Source organism: Astatotilapia calliptera, chromosome 23, assembly GCF_964374335.1.
Source record: "Astatotilapia calliptera chromosome 23, fAstCal68.1, whole genome shotgun sequence".
NCBI classification, from domain to species: domain Eukaryota; kingdom Metazoa; phylum Chordata; class Actinopteri; order Cichliformes; family Cichlidae; genus Astatotilapia; species Astatotilapia calliptera.
The window spans coordinates 30,925,052-30,935,690 of record NC_137443.1 but is presented as its reverse complement, the minus strand read 5'-3'; the positions used below and the strand labels follow the sequence as shown (position 1 = coordinate 30,935,690).

At 38.7% G+C, this 10,639-nt stretch overlaps 2 long non-coding RNA genes across 12 annotated transcripts; one reads left to right on the top strand and one right to left on the bottom strand.

Annotated features, from left to right (window-relative positions):
• Nucleotides 1–275: 275 nt before the first annotated feature.
• Nucleotides 276–10,248, bottom strand: LOC145424319 (uncharacterized). 11 transcript variants are annotated; one of them, XR_013905358.1, is made up of 10 exons: nucleotides 10,167–10,223; nucleotides 9,881–9,961; nucleotides 7,805–8,663; nucleotides 7,514–7,552; nucleotides 7,219–7,338; nucleotides 6,915–7,076; nucleotides 3,080–3,193; nucleotides 2,196–2,353; nucleotides 1,711–1,768; nucleotides 276–757 (listed from the first exon to the last, which is right to left on the bottom strand). It is a non-coding gene; the product is annotated as an uncharacterized LOC145424319 (long non-coding RNA). The 11 variants fall into 11 exon arrangements; XR_013905354.1 differs by having other exon boundaries at nucleotides 7,805–9,961; nucleotides 10,167–10,248; XR_013905357.1 differs by lacking the exon at nucleotides 10,167–10,223 and having other exon boundaries at nucleotides 9,881–10,145.
• On the top strand, nucleotides 4,465–6,237 carry LOC145424320 (uncharacterized). The gene is made up of 2 exons (XR_013905364.1): nucleotides 4,465–4,802; nucleotides 5,756–6,237. It is a non-coding gene; the product is annotated as an uncharacterized LOC145424320 (long non-coding RNA).
• Nucleotides 10,249–10,639: the final 391 nt, after the last annotated feature.

The window sequence follows — 10,639 nt, the reverse complement described above, 5'->3', positions numbered from 1 at the left end:
GAAGCTGTTTACATAGCTAATAATATACGATGTAACCATGGAGACAGTCAGTCACTTGAGCTAGCGGTGCATGTTTACTACAGTGAATAAGGTGATTGAGTGCACAGCGTCCACACTCTGCAGGGGGTAAAGACATTACTTCAATATTGTTTTATATTGATATATATTAGCCTTCTGTTGACCATCACCTCAGGTTCACCATTACAGTTTCAGATTACAGATGCACACTGTCTAAACACATTCAAAAACTCATGTCTCAGAAATAAGCACAGCTGTTCATGTTTGTCATTAGAGTTTTATTTGTAAGAAAATTATGAACTTCATATTGTGCATTAAATAAAAGAACATTTCACAACTCTGAGTCAACAGAAACAGGTAACAGAAATGTCTCTAATGTGTACAGTGTAGTGTAAGCATTAAAAGATCATAAAGGAAAAACTAACATTTATGTGAAACTAATTGTAATAAAAAATGAGCAGGTGCTTTATAGATTTAAAAGAAAGAATCTGAAAACAACACTTTTTTGGTCTAAGTGATCAAAGTAGAAAACAGAACTGATGTTCAAGAACAAACCGTAGCTGCACTAATATTACACATCTCGATCGTTGTACTGAACAGACATGTTGCTTTTAAAACCACATGCAGTGTGTGACCATGACTGTTCACTGAGACCATGAACGCCACTTCGCTGAAGCATTCTTCTTCTTCTTCTTGCCATTAAATTGGAAGCAGAAGCAGCACGAGCTGATTTGATCTACTGAAAGGAAAAAGCAGAACATCTGAGTTGAAACCAGTCAGCTGAAATCATTAAGACAGGAACAAATTCAATGCAGTGTCTCAAGTGGCTTAGCCTGTTACAACTGTTGATACAAGCTAAATACGGTTAACACACAGTGTCAGGGAGCTCCAGTGTGGGAACTAGTGGCTTTAGGTTTGTAGTCATTTAACTTTCATCCATTCATTCATTTAATTCAGGAGGAAGAAATGCCAGGTTGGTGCAGGCTGGTTACATGCATTTGGTCCCATGCTGTCTTTAATTAAATGACTTGGTTCATTTTATGGCTGGGCTGTATGTGGGGTTATATCATGTTATTTGGGCAGGAGTACCTGTCCCCTGTTAGACTTAGAAAGTTTCTCCATAAGTAGAGTTTCTAACTCTTCTAGCACATCTGTGGCTGACAGCTTTTTGGTGGCTCTTTTTACCCCACACTGGTTGTGAGTGTGTAAATAGCCCCACTAGTTATTTTGGGTTGCAGTTAACTAGGGAGGAAGGGGTGGGTATGCCATGATTAGGTGAATAACAATTATATGTGATACATAAATTTCACAATGCATGCATATATCTCTATCAATTAAACCTGGCCTGAGGGCTGCCATTTTTTACATTCAGTTATTTCTCTTAGAAATGTTGGAACTAAATAATGAATGTGTTACAGTTAAAGTGAAACACTGGTCAGTGTAAATGGCTCATTGGGACACAGAAACCTTTAAATTAAACCTGATATCTAGTGTCAAACAATATCAAAGCTGTAAAAGATGTTTACATTCAGAATTTATAAAACTATGATTGTAAATAAATTCAAACAAGTGAGCTTTTCTCTTTGTGCTGAATATCAACACTGTGGTTTCTTAGACTGTAAGCTGTACTTTAGTGCAACCAGTTGCAGAAGCTGCCACTCCAAATGTCTTTTGATAACAAGAAAAAAATACCTTTTCAGTACACGGCCTGAAGTTCTTCTCCGAAATCTTCTGCAATCGGCTTTGTCTGCTGGTTTGAAGACAATAAACCACAAAAAAGATGATTTAGTCACTTTGTCTGTGTCATGCAGCTTGAATGTGTCGTGTAACGATGTTGAATAGCCGTCGTTATCCCTCTGCTGCGTCAGTAGGATTGTACTGTACAGCATCTCATTGATATGTGAGGAATGCTAATGTAACACGATAACAGACTTACATCATTAAAATATAAAGTGCAGGAGATATTTAGATATTTTTTATATTTATATTACATTTTATAGCTGACGGATATTACTAAATAGATAGAATTTACTAAATAGCTGGATGAACATGAAAAATATGTCTATAATAACAAATGACCATGAGAGCCAGTAGAATTAATTCAGCTGGACACTCAAAAGACGTCCTTAAATGCTCTTTAAGTGGCAGAACAGATGAACAAACAGTTAATCGCTTACTTGAGATGAAATCTGCTCAGCTACTTTGAAAACAGCTTCTAACTGGTTCCCCCTTTAACAGGATGACTGCTCAGGGGTAAGGCCATCATGCAATCCAGCAACCTTTATGGTTCTGCTTTGATTCACCAGGAACTATTAGGGAAACCTTCCAGCGCCTCCTGTGAAAGACACAGGCATAAACACACAAACATTTATTAACATGTTCCACAGTGTTCCAGTTTGATTTTCTTATCCTGTGGACAACAACGTACATGGATGCAGGTTTATTGTTAACTTTTGTAAGGTTTATTTAATGAACATATCCAGCTGCAGCTCCACTGTGATCCTGAACTGGATAAGCACTTAAGAAAATGTGTCAATAAATGGACAAACATCAACTTACTATATTTATCCAAACAGACGGGACCAATAATGCTTCGCTGAGTTAGAGACTTTAACAGACTCTTCTATGTAAGAATGTCTCGTGCTGATATACCTGCAAACTTGACAACAAAGGTTTTTCAGACTACATGTAGCTGTCCTCTATGTCAGCTAACACATTTACATTTATGTCACACTTATTTCTGCTTTCCCATTTTATAATTATTACTTACATTTTGATTAGATACCTTGAGTTTGTAAATGATCAGATTACATAATTGGAATACAATGTATCCAATTCAGGGTTGCGGGAGGATGAAGCCTATCCCAGCTGATACAGGACAAAGACAGGCTGCCAGTTTATTGCAGGGCTAATACAACATGTGTAACAGAAAATCCACTTAAATGTTTGATATTTCTTATAATAATCATAATTATGACTATTATTTAAAGGTTTCTTCATAAATACATTTTGATTTTTTATAACCCCTAAAATATAAACCTGAGCTGTTTCAGATTCTGACCTCTGACCTCAGTGACCTGGCTGTGTCCTCACTGCAGCTCCCTCTTGGAAGTACGTCTGCTTCTTGTCTTCCCCCAGTGTTGACCGCCTGATATCAAGATATCACGTACTGTAACTGAGGAACAAAAAAGGACAAACACTTGCCTTCATTTAAAAGTACATTCATACAGAGATAATCTATGGAAACACACTAGTTCACAGTTTGGGAGGAACCAGTTCCTGTGAAACATTTCTGTATATGAACATCATGTGGAGAATGAATGAAATGAGTTCTTCAGGTGACTCAGCAGTCCCACACTGACAAATGAAATCTAGTTAAACTATTAAGCATATTTGCTCTTCTGAAATCTGTGTTAAACAACAACAAACATAAATTAGTAACAAAAACTACAGCTGAGTATAGGCTTTACAAACCACCAGCAGCCATAATGCTAAATTTTAATCTTCAAATGTTTCTGAGCTGTCTTCAACCTGCTTTTAGCACATTAAAGTCTCAATAAATAAAGTCAATGCAGACTCAATCCTAAATGTTCAGCACACAGAGACACAGAGGTACTGTTTAAAGTTTAGTGTTAACTTGAGTCACTGATCATTCACAGTATTACAGAGTCTGGCAGTCTTTGCATGATGTCCACGTCACTGTAAGTTTCTAGCTGACTCTCAGGTGTGCCAGCAGGAAAGAGTAATAATAACCTGCATCCTGAGGTTTGTCATGCAGGATTAAAGGAGCCAAGCTTTGTTCACACAGCTAGGATTGTATTTTACACTGACCCTGGGTCAGTATCAACTTCAAGAAGACAGCTGTAACTGTTGATAGAAGAATCACACACACATATTTATGGCTTTGCCTTATAGAATTCAGCATCTCAGTGCTCAGGAAATAGGTTTTGCAGCTGTTTGAGCTAAGATTTTCAAGTTATTCACAAATTAAAACCTATACTTTGTGTCGGGCAAGAACTAAATTCAAATGCATGTAACAGTGAGAAACGCGTTTCTCATCAACTTCATAGAGCTTGCTGTAACTTTTGATAGAAGACTCAGACAAACATATTCATGGCTTTATCTTATAGACTTCAATATCCCCCCAATGTGTGTGTGAGTCTTCTCTCAAAATTTACAGCTGTCTTTATGAAGTTTATGGAAAAACGCTTTATTTCACCACGTTAGTGCGTTTCTCGCTATTACATGCATTTGAATGGAGTTCTCGCCCGACACAAAGTATAGGTTTTCAATTTGTGAATAACTTGAAAATCTTAGCTCAAACAGCTGCAAAACCTATTTCCTCAGCACGGAGATGCTGAATTCTATAAGGCAAAGCCATAAATATGTGTGTGTGTGAGTCCTCTCTCAAAAGTTACAGCTGTCTTCATGAAGTTGATACTGACCCAGGGTCAGTGTAAAATACAAGTTATTCACATAATGAAAACTTATACTTTGTTTCGTGCAAGAACTCCATTCAAATGCATGTAATAGTCAGAAACGCACTGTCTCGGCGAAATGAAGCCTTTTTGTACAACTTCATGAAGTTAGCTGTAACTTTTGATAAAAGGCTCAAAGCAGAGGGATAACGACGGCTATTCAACATCGTTACACGACACATTCGAGCTGCATGACGCAGACAAAGTGACTAAATCATCTTTTTTGTGGTTTATTGTCTTCAAACCAGCAGACAAAGCCGATTGCAGAAGATGTCGGAGAAGAACTTCAGGCCGTGTACTGAAAAGGTATTTTTTTCTTGTTATCAAAAGACATTTGGAGTGGCAGCTTCTGCAACTGGTTGCACTAAAGTACAGCTTACAGTCTAAGAAACCACAGTGTTGATATTCAGCACAAAGAGAAAAGCTCACTTGTTTGAATTTATTTACAATCATAGTTTTATAAATTCTGAATGTAAACATCTTTTACAGCTTTGATATTGTTTGACACTAGATATCAGGTTTAATTTAAAGGTTTCTGTGTCCCAATGAGCCATTTACACTGACCAGTGTTTCACTTTAACTGTAACACATTCATTATTTAGTTCCAACATTTCTAAGAGAAATAACTGAATGTAAAAAATGGCAGCCCTCAGGCCAGGTTTAATTGATAGAGATATATGCATGCATTGTGAAATTTATGTATCACATATAATTGTTATTCACCTAATCATGGCATACCCACCCCTTCCTCCCTAGTTAACTGCAACCCAAAATAACTAGTGGGGCTATTTACACACTCACAACCAGTGTGGGGTAAAAAGAGCCACCAAAAAGCTGTCAGCCACAGATGTGCTAGAAGAGTTAGAAACTCTACTTATGGAGAAACTTTCTAAGTCTAACAGGGGACAGGTACTCCTGCCCAAATAACATGATATAACCCCACATACAGCCCAGCCATAAAATGAACCAAGTCATTTAATTAAAGACAGCATGGGACCAAATGCATGTAACCAGCCTGCACCAACCTGGCATTTCTTCCTCCTGAATTAAATGAATGAATGGATGAAAGTTAAATGACTACAAACCTAAAGCCACTAGTTCCCACACTGGAGCTCCCTGACACTGTGTGTTAACCGTATTTAGCTTGTATCAACAGTTGTAACAGGCTAAGCCACTTGAGACACTGCATTGAATTTGTTCCTGTCTTAATGATTTCAGCTGACTGGTTTCAACTCAGATGTTCTGCTTTTTCCTTTCAGTAGATCAAATCAGCTCGTGCTGCTTCTGCTTCCAATTTAATGGCAAGAAGAAGAAGAAGAATGCTTCAGCGAAGTGGCGTTCATGGTCTCAGTGAACAGTCATGGTCACACACTGCATGTGGTTTTAAAAGCAACATGTCTGTTCAGTACAACGATCGAGATGTGTAATATTAGTGCAGCTACGGTTTGTTCTTGAACATCAGTTCTGTTTTCTACTTTGATCACTTAGACCAAAAAAGTGTTGTTTTCAGATTCTTTCTTTTAAATCTATAAAGCACCTGCTCATTTTTTATTACAATTAGTTTCACATAAATGTTAGTTTTTCCTTTATGATCTTTTAATGCTTACACTACACTGTACACATTAGAGACATTTCTGTTACCTGTTTCTGTTGACTCAGAGTTGTGAAATGTTCTTTTATTTAATGCACAATATGAAGTTCATAATTTTCTTACAAATAAAACTCTAATGACAAACATGAACAGCTGTGCTTATTTCTGAGACATGAGTTTTTGAATGTGTTTAGACAGTGTGCATCTGTAATCTGAAACTGTAATGGTGAACCTGAGGTGATGGTCAACAGAAGGCTAATATATATCAATATAAAACAATATTGAAGTAATGTCTTTACCCCCTGCAGAGTGTGGACGCTGTGCACTCAATCACCTTATTCACTGTAGTAAACATGCACCGCTAGCTCAAGTGACTGACTGTCTCCATGGTTACATCGTATATTATTAGCTATGTAAACAGCTTCCATAGATACCGCCATAGCTCTCTGCAGCTGTAACACTTTCACACTTTGCAAATCATTTCACGATTTTGATAGTTATGAAGACAGAATATGTTTTTAAGGTCATGCTAGGCGGTTGCTATGGTGGTTGCTGTGGACTTGGCTGGACCGCGTCCGATTCCTGTTATTAGCTGTCCGCCGTAGGAAGGCTGCGTTCCATTTACAAGTAGTGACAAAATATCTGATATAGGATAGAAAAAATGAAGCAACCAGAGATTTAATGATGAAGACTCTGGGTTCTGTAGTGACCTGAATGACTCTTTGCATACAATTTATTGAAGAGGACTTTAGAATGCACTTTACATTTAGACTGTTGCTGTTTAATTTTTTACATTGTTGCGGTGTTATGTCATGAATAAAGTTCACCTGCTGGGGGTTTGATGGATCAGATCATCATAATCAATGGGTCCTGAGGTGGGCGGGACTGTCTCTGGTGATGTCACCATGAAGGAACAGCATCTGGCACGTGTTGCTGAAACATCCCAGTACACTGGTGTAGTTTCCTCTCCAGCTGTTTGACATTTGACACTTCAACATTAAGGAGAAGAAGAAGAAACAGTGTTAGGTCAGGTGACCACATGGTTTCTAAAGTAACTGACAGGAAGTAACCAGGCCGTTAGAAATGGATGGCATGTGTTTAGAGTTACTGGAGTTGGGTAACTCTACTTACCAAAAGCAGAAGCACACAGATGAAGGATCAGATGCTGAATGTTGCAGGAACATGCTCGTGCGGTGGTCATTCAGTGCTGCTCCGGCAGGTTAGACAGTCCAAGACTGATATACTGCCCATCTGAGAGTTTGAAAACACACATGCAAAGATTTATTTTGTATTACAGTCAAAGTTGGATGTTCATTTTTGTCCTTTAAAAATGTTTGTGTATTTGAAAGCGCTAACATTTAAGGATGACTTGGATCGTCTCCTTTAAAGGGGAGACAAGTGTATCCACTGATCCATGTCACTTTACCTGGATGATGACTCCTCTCCCCCTCACTCAGAAACGCTCCTAATATAACCAAGCAAATAAATAATATTGAAGATTTACTTACATCATTACAAAAACAGGAAAAACATCTCCCTTTGATTCTATTTCTCCATTCCTGCTGAACATCAGGCAACAAATATCTCAATAAATCACAGTAAAATGTAAAGCACATGTTTTCTCTGCTTTGTCTAACCTCTGCAGAGCCTCTGTCAAGAAAAACATATCTGTAAGCATAAAACAAATATACATTTCATAACACGTCACTGGACAAACCTCGGTCAGTTGATTTCCTCTGTGCAGTGTAGACGAACATCAGTCAGCAAGTCAAGGTGGTGAGATGGACTGGTGTCCTTTGTGACTCTGCTGGTTCTTCTGAGGAAATACCACCGTCTCTCCACACCGTCACCATCTGTGAGCACAAACTGCTGCTCTGCTCTGCCAGCATGTAGGAAATCACATATCACACACACAGGGGTGAAGAAACATTAGAACTCAACTTTGGATACTTTAGATCTAAACAGATCAAAGTAGCTCTTAGCTTCAACAATCAGTGAACAGACAAACAATGATACCATACTGATTCTGTATGAATACAATATGGTATTTTCAATACAGGTGTCAAATTAATTAACTAAAACTAATACAGATATATGTATTTTTTTTTTATAAATTCGTTTGCTAAATTATAAGAATATATATTTTTTCATTTAACAATTGCAACTGAAAGAAATTAAATATTGAACAAAAATATATTGTCACATTCTGAGCATGCTCAGCATGCTGACAGACTTGAAGTTGCTACAGATTTTAAGAAGTGATAATTATAGGGAAAAAACTTCTCTTTTTCATCCGTTTAATCAAACATTTGATGCCTTAGATGTCTCAGTCCTATAGCATTCTGCAACTACAACTAAGCTGAAGCTTGGATTTGGCTGCAGGTGCCCTGTACATCCTTCTCAACATGTGGGTACCATTTAATCACACTTCTTCCTGAGCTTTGCTTCGTCACAAGACCAAAGGTGGCATCCCGTGTCACGGTCATATCATCATCCAGAAGAAACATTTGAAGAAACATCATGGAGAAGAAACATTTACGCGCCTCCCGGTTTTGTTTTCTGATCCTGCAAAAAGACTGAGGACAACAAAGCCCAGAGAACACGAGATACACAACATCCAACATTCAGACTCAACAGCCTCCATAAATGAAGAGCACCAGGTTGGTTCAGTTATAGTAGATGTCATGGAATTTTTTAAATAAAGTCTGCAACACAGAAAGAGCTGTGATCATGCTATTTATTACTGTGCACAGGAGAGCAAACACACATCAAACATCACAGTTCAGTCATGTCAGCTCTGCCACTTCACGTGTCTCGCTATGAAACCTAACGGATCAATGGTTATGCTGTTTTGTGCCTTTGACGTTATCAGCACCTGTAAAGGGAGTTGTTTTCTCAAACTGCTGAAGTAAGTTCATCTAGTTTTAGAAACCTTCATTGAACAGTCTATAACAGTGTCACAACTAAGCATATGCATAAGCACTTAAATGCTTTAAATGAGAATAACATAAAATTTCTATTACAGGAGCTAGAGCCTGTCCCAGTAGTCATAGGTAGAGCACACCTGGACAGGTCACCAGTCTGTCAGAGGACTAACACAGATGCAGCCTGACTCAATCCTAAATGTTCAGCACACAGAGACACAGAGGTACCGTTTAAAGTTTAGTGTTAACTTGAGTCACTGATCATTTGCAGTATTACAGAGTCTGGCAGTCTTTGCATGATGTCCACGTCACTGTAAGTTTCTAGCTGACTCTCAGGTGTGACAGGTGTGCCAGCAGGAAAGAGTAATAATAGCCTGCATCCTGAGGTTTTTCATGCAGGATTAAAGGAGCCAGGCTTTGTTCACACAGCTAGGATTGTATTTTACACTGACCCTGGGTCAGTATAAGTATCATACAGTTTAAACGAAGCACTGAAACTTGCACATATTTATTACAGATGCACTGAAGCTAATCGAGATATTTGCTGTCAGTCTGTGGCTGCGATTAAACACTTTACTGAAAACTTTATTAACTAGTAACTTCGTCAGTCATGACAGAAGCTAATATTTCTGTGCTAACATCGTTTAAACAGTAACAGCTTTACTCCAATATAAGCTAACGTTTACACCGTAACTTTAAGCTAGCACCATAAAGACGGTAAAACACGTAATAACATCTACAAATGCATCTTAAAGCTGTTATATTAGCACTCGGTGTATTACTAACATAACCACATTAACATTATTGACACTCGCTGGTCTGACTTTTAATAGTCATTCTATAAATGCTGTCCGTTTAAACGGTCTTACCTGTACACACTCCTGTATCCACCGGATTGCAGCCAGAGTGGATTCTGGAGTCTTCCCACGCTCCTGTTAGTGATCCTCCATCTGGATGGATGATAACAACCTTCTGAACAATCTAGCAGGAGATGGTCCATATCTAGGGGATATGGACTGACAACAGCCGAAGCGGGTGAATAAAGTCACCCAGTCGCTAGCTGTGCGATTACCCAGCATACACCAGCACAATATTAGGCACAGCACCACCATAGACATTTTCAGTGGTTTTGAATGCAGGACATGGTTATCTTACCTTGTAAAATGCATGACAATAAAACAGCTAACCACCATAAAATGGTATTGTGTATGTATGTATGTGCATGTGTGTGTGTGTGTGAGAGAGAGAGAGAGAGGGGGGGGGGGGGGGGGAGAGATCAAAGGCGTGCGCTTATGTTTTTTCTTGATCAAGAGTGTGCCTCCTCTCTCTTATTGGATGTATGGTATAGCATGTTTATTCAGGTGCACCTTTGAAGTCTATGAGAATACTTTGCAGCCTGGTCTGAGTGGTCATTTCTGCACAGACACAATGAAGCGTGCACTCAGTTTAGAGGAGGCTGTTGCTGCAGTTTTGCACTCTCCACAAGCAGTGGAGATACTTCTGACAGCGAAGAAGAATTTTTGCCAGGCACCGAGGAGCTTTGCAGCTCATGTGCGGAGGAGGAGAAGGAGAAGGAGGAAGAAGAGCAGGAGGAAGAGACAAGACTGGAGGATGGCCAGTGGAGATCT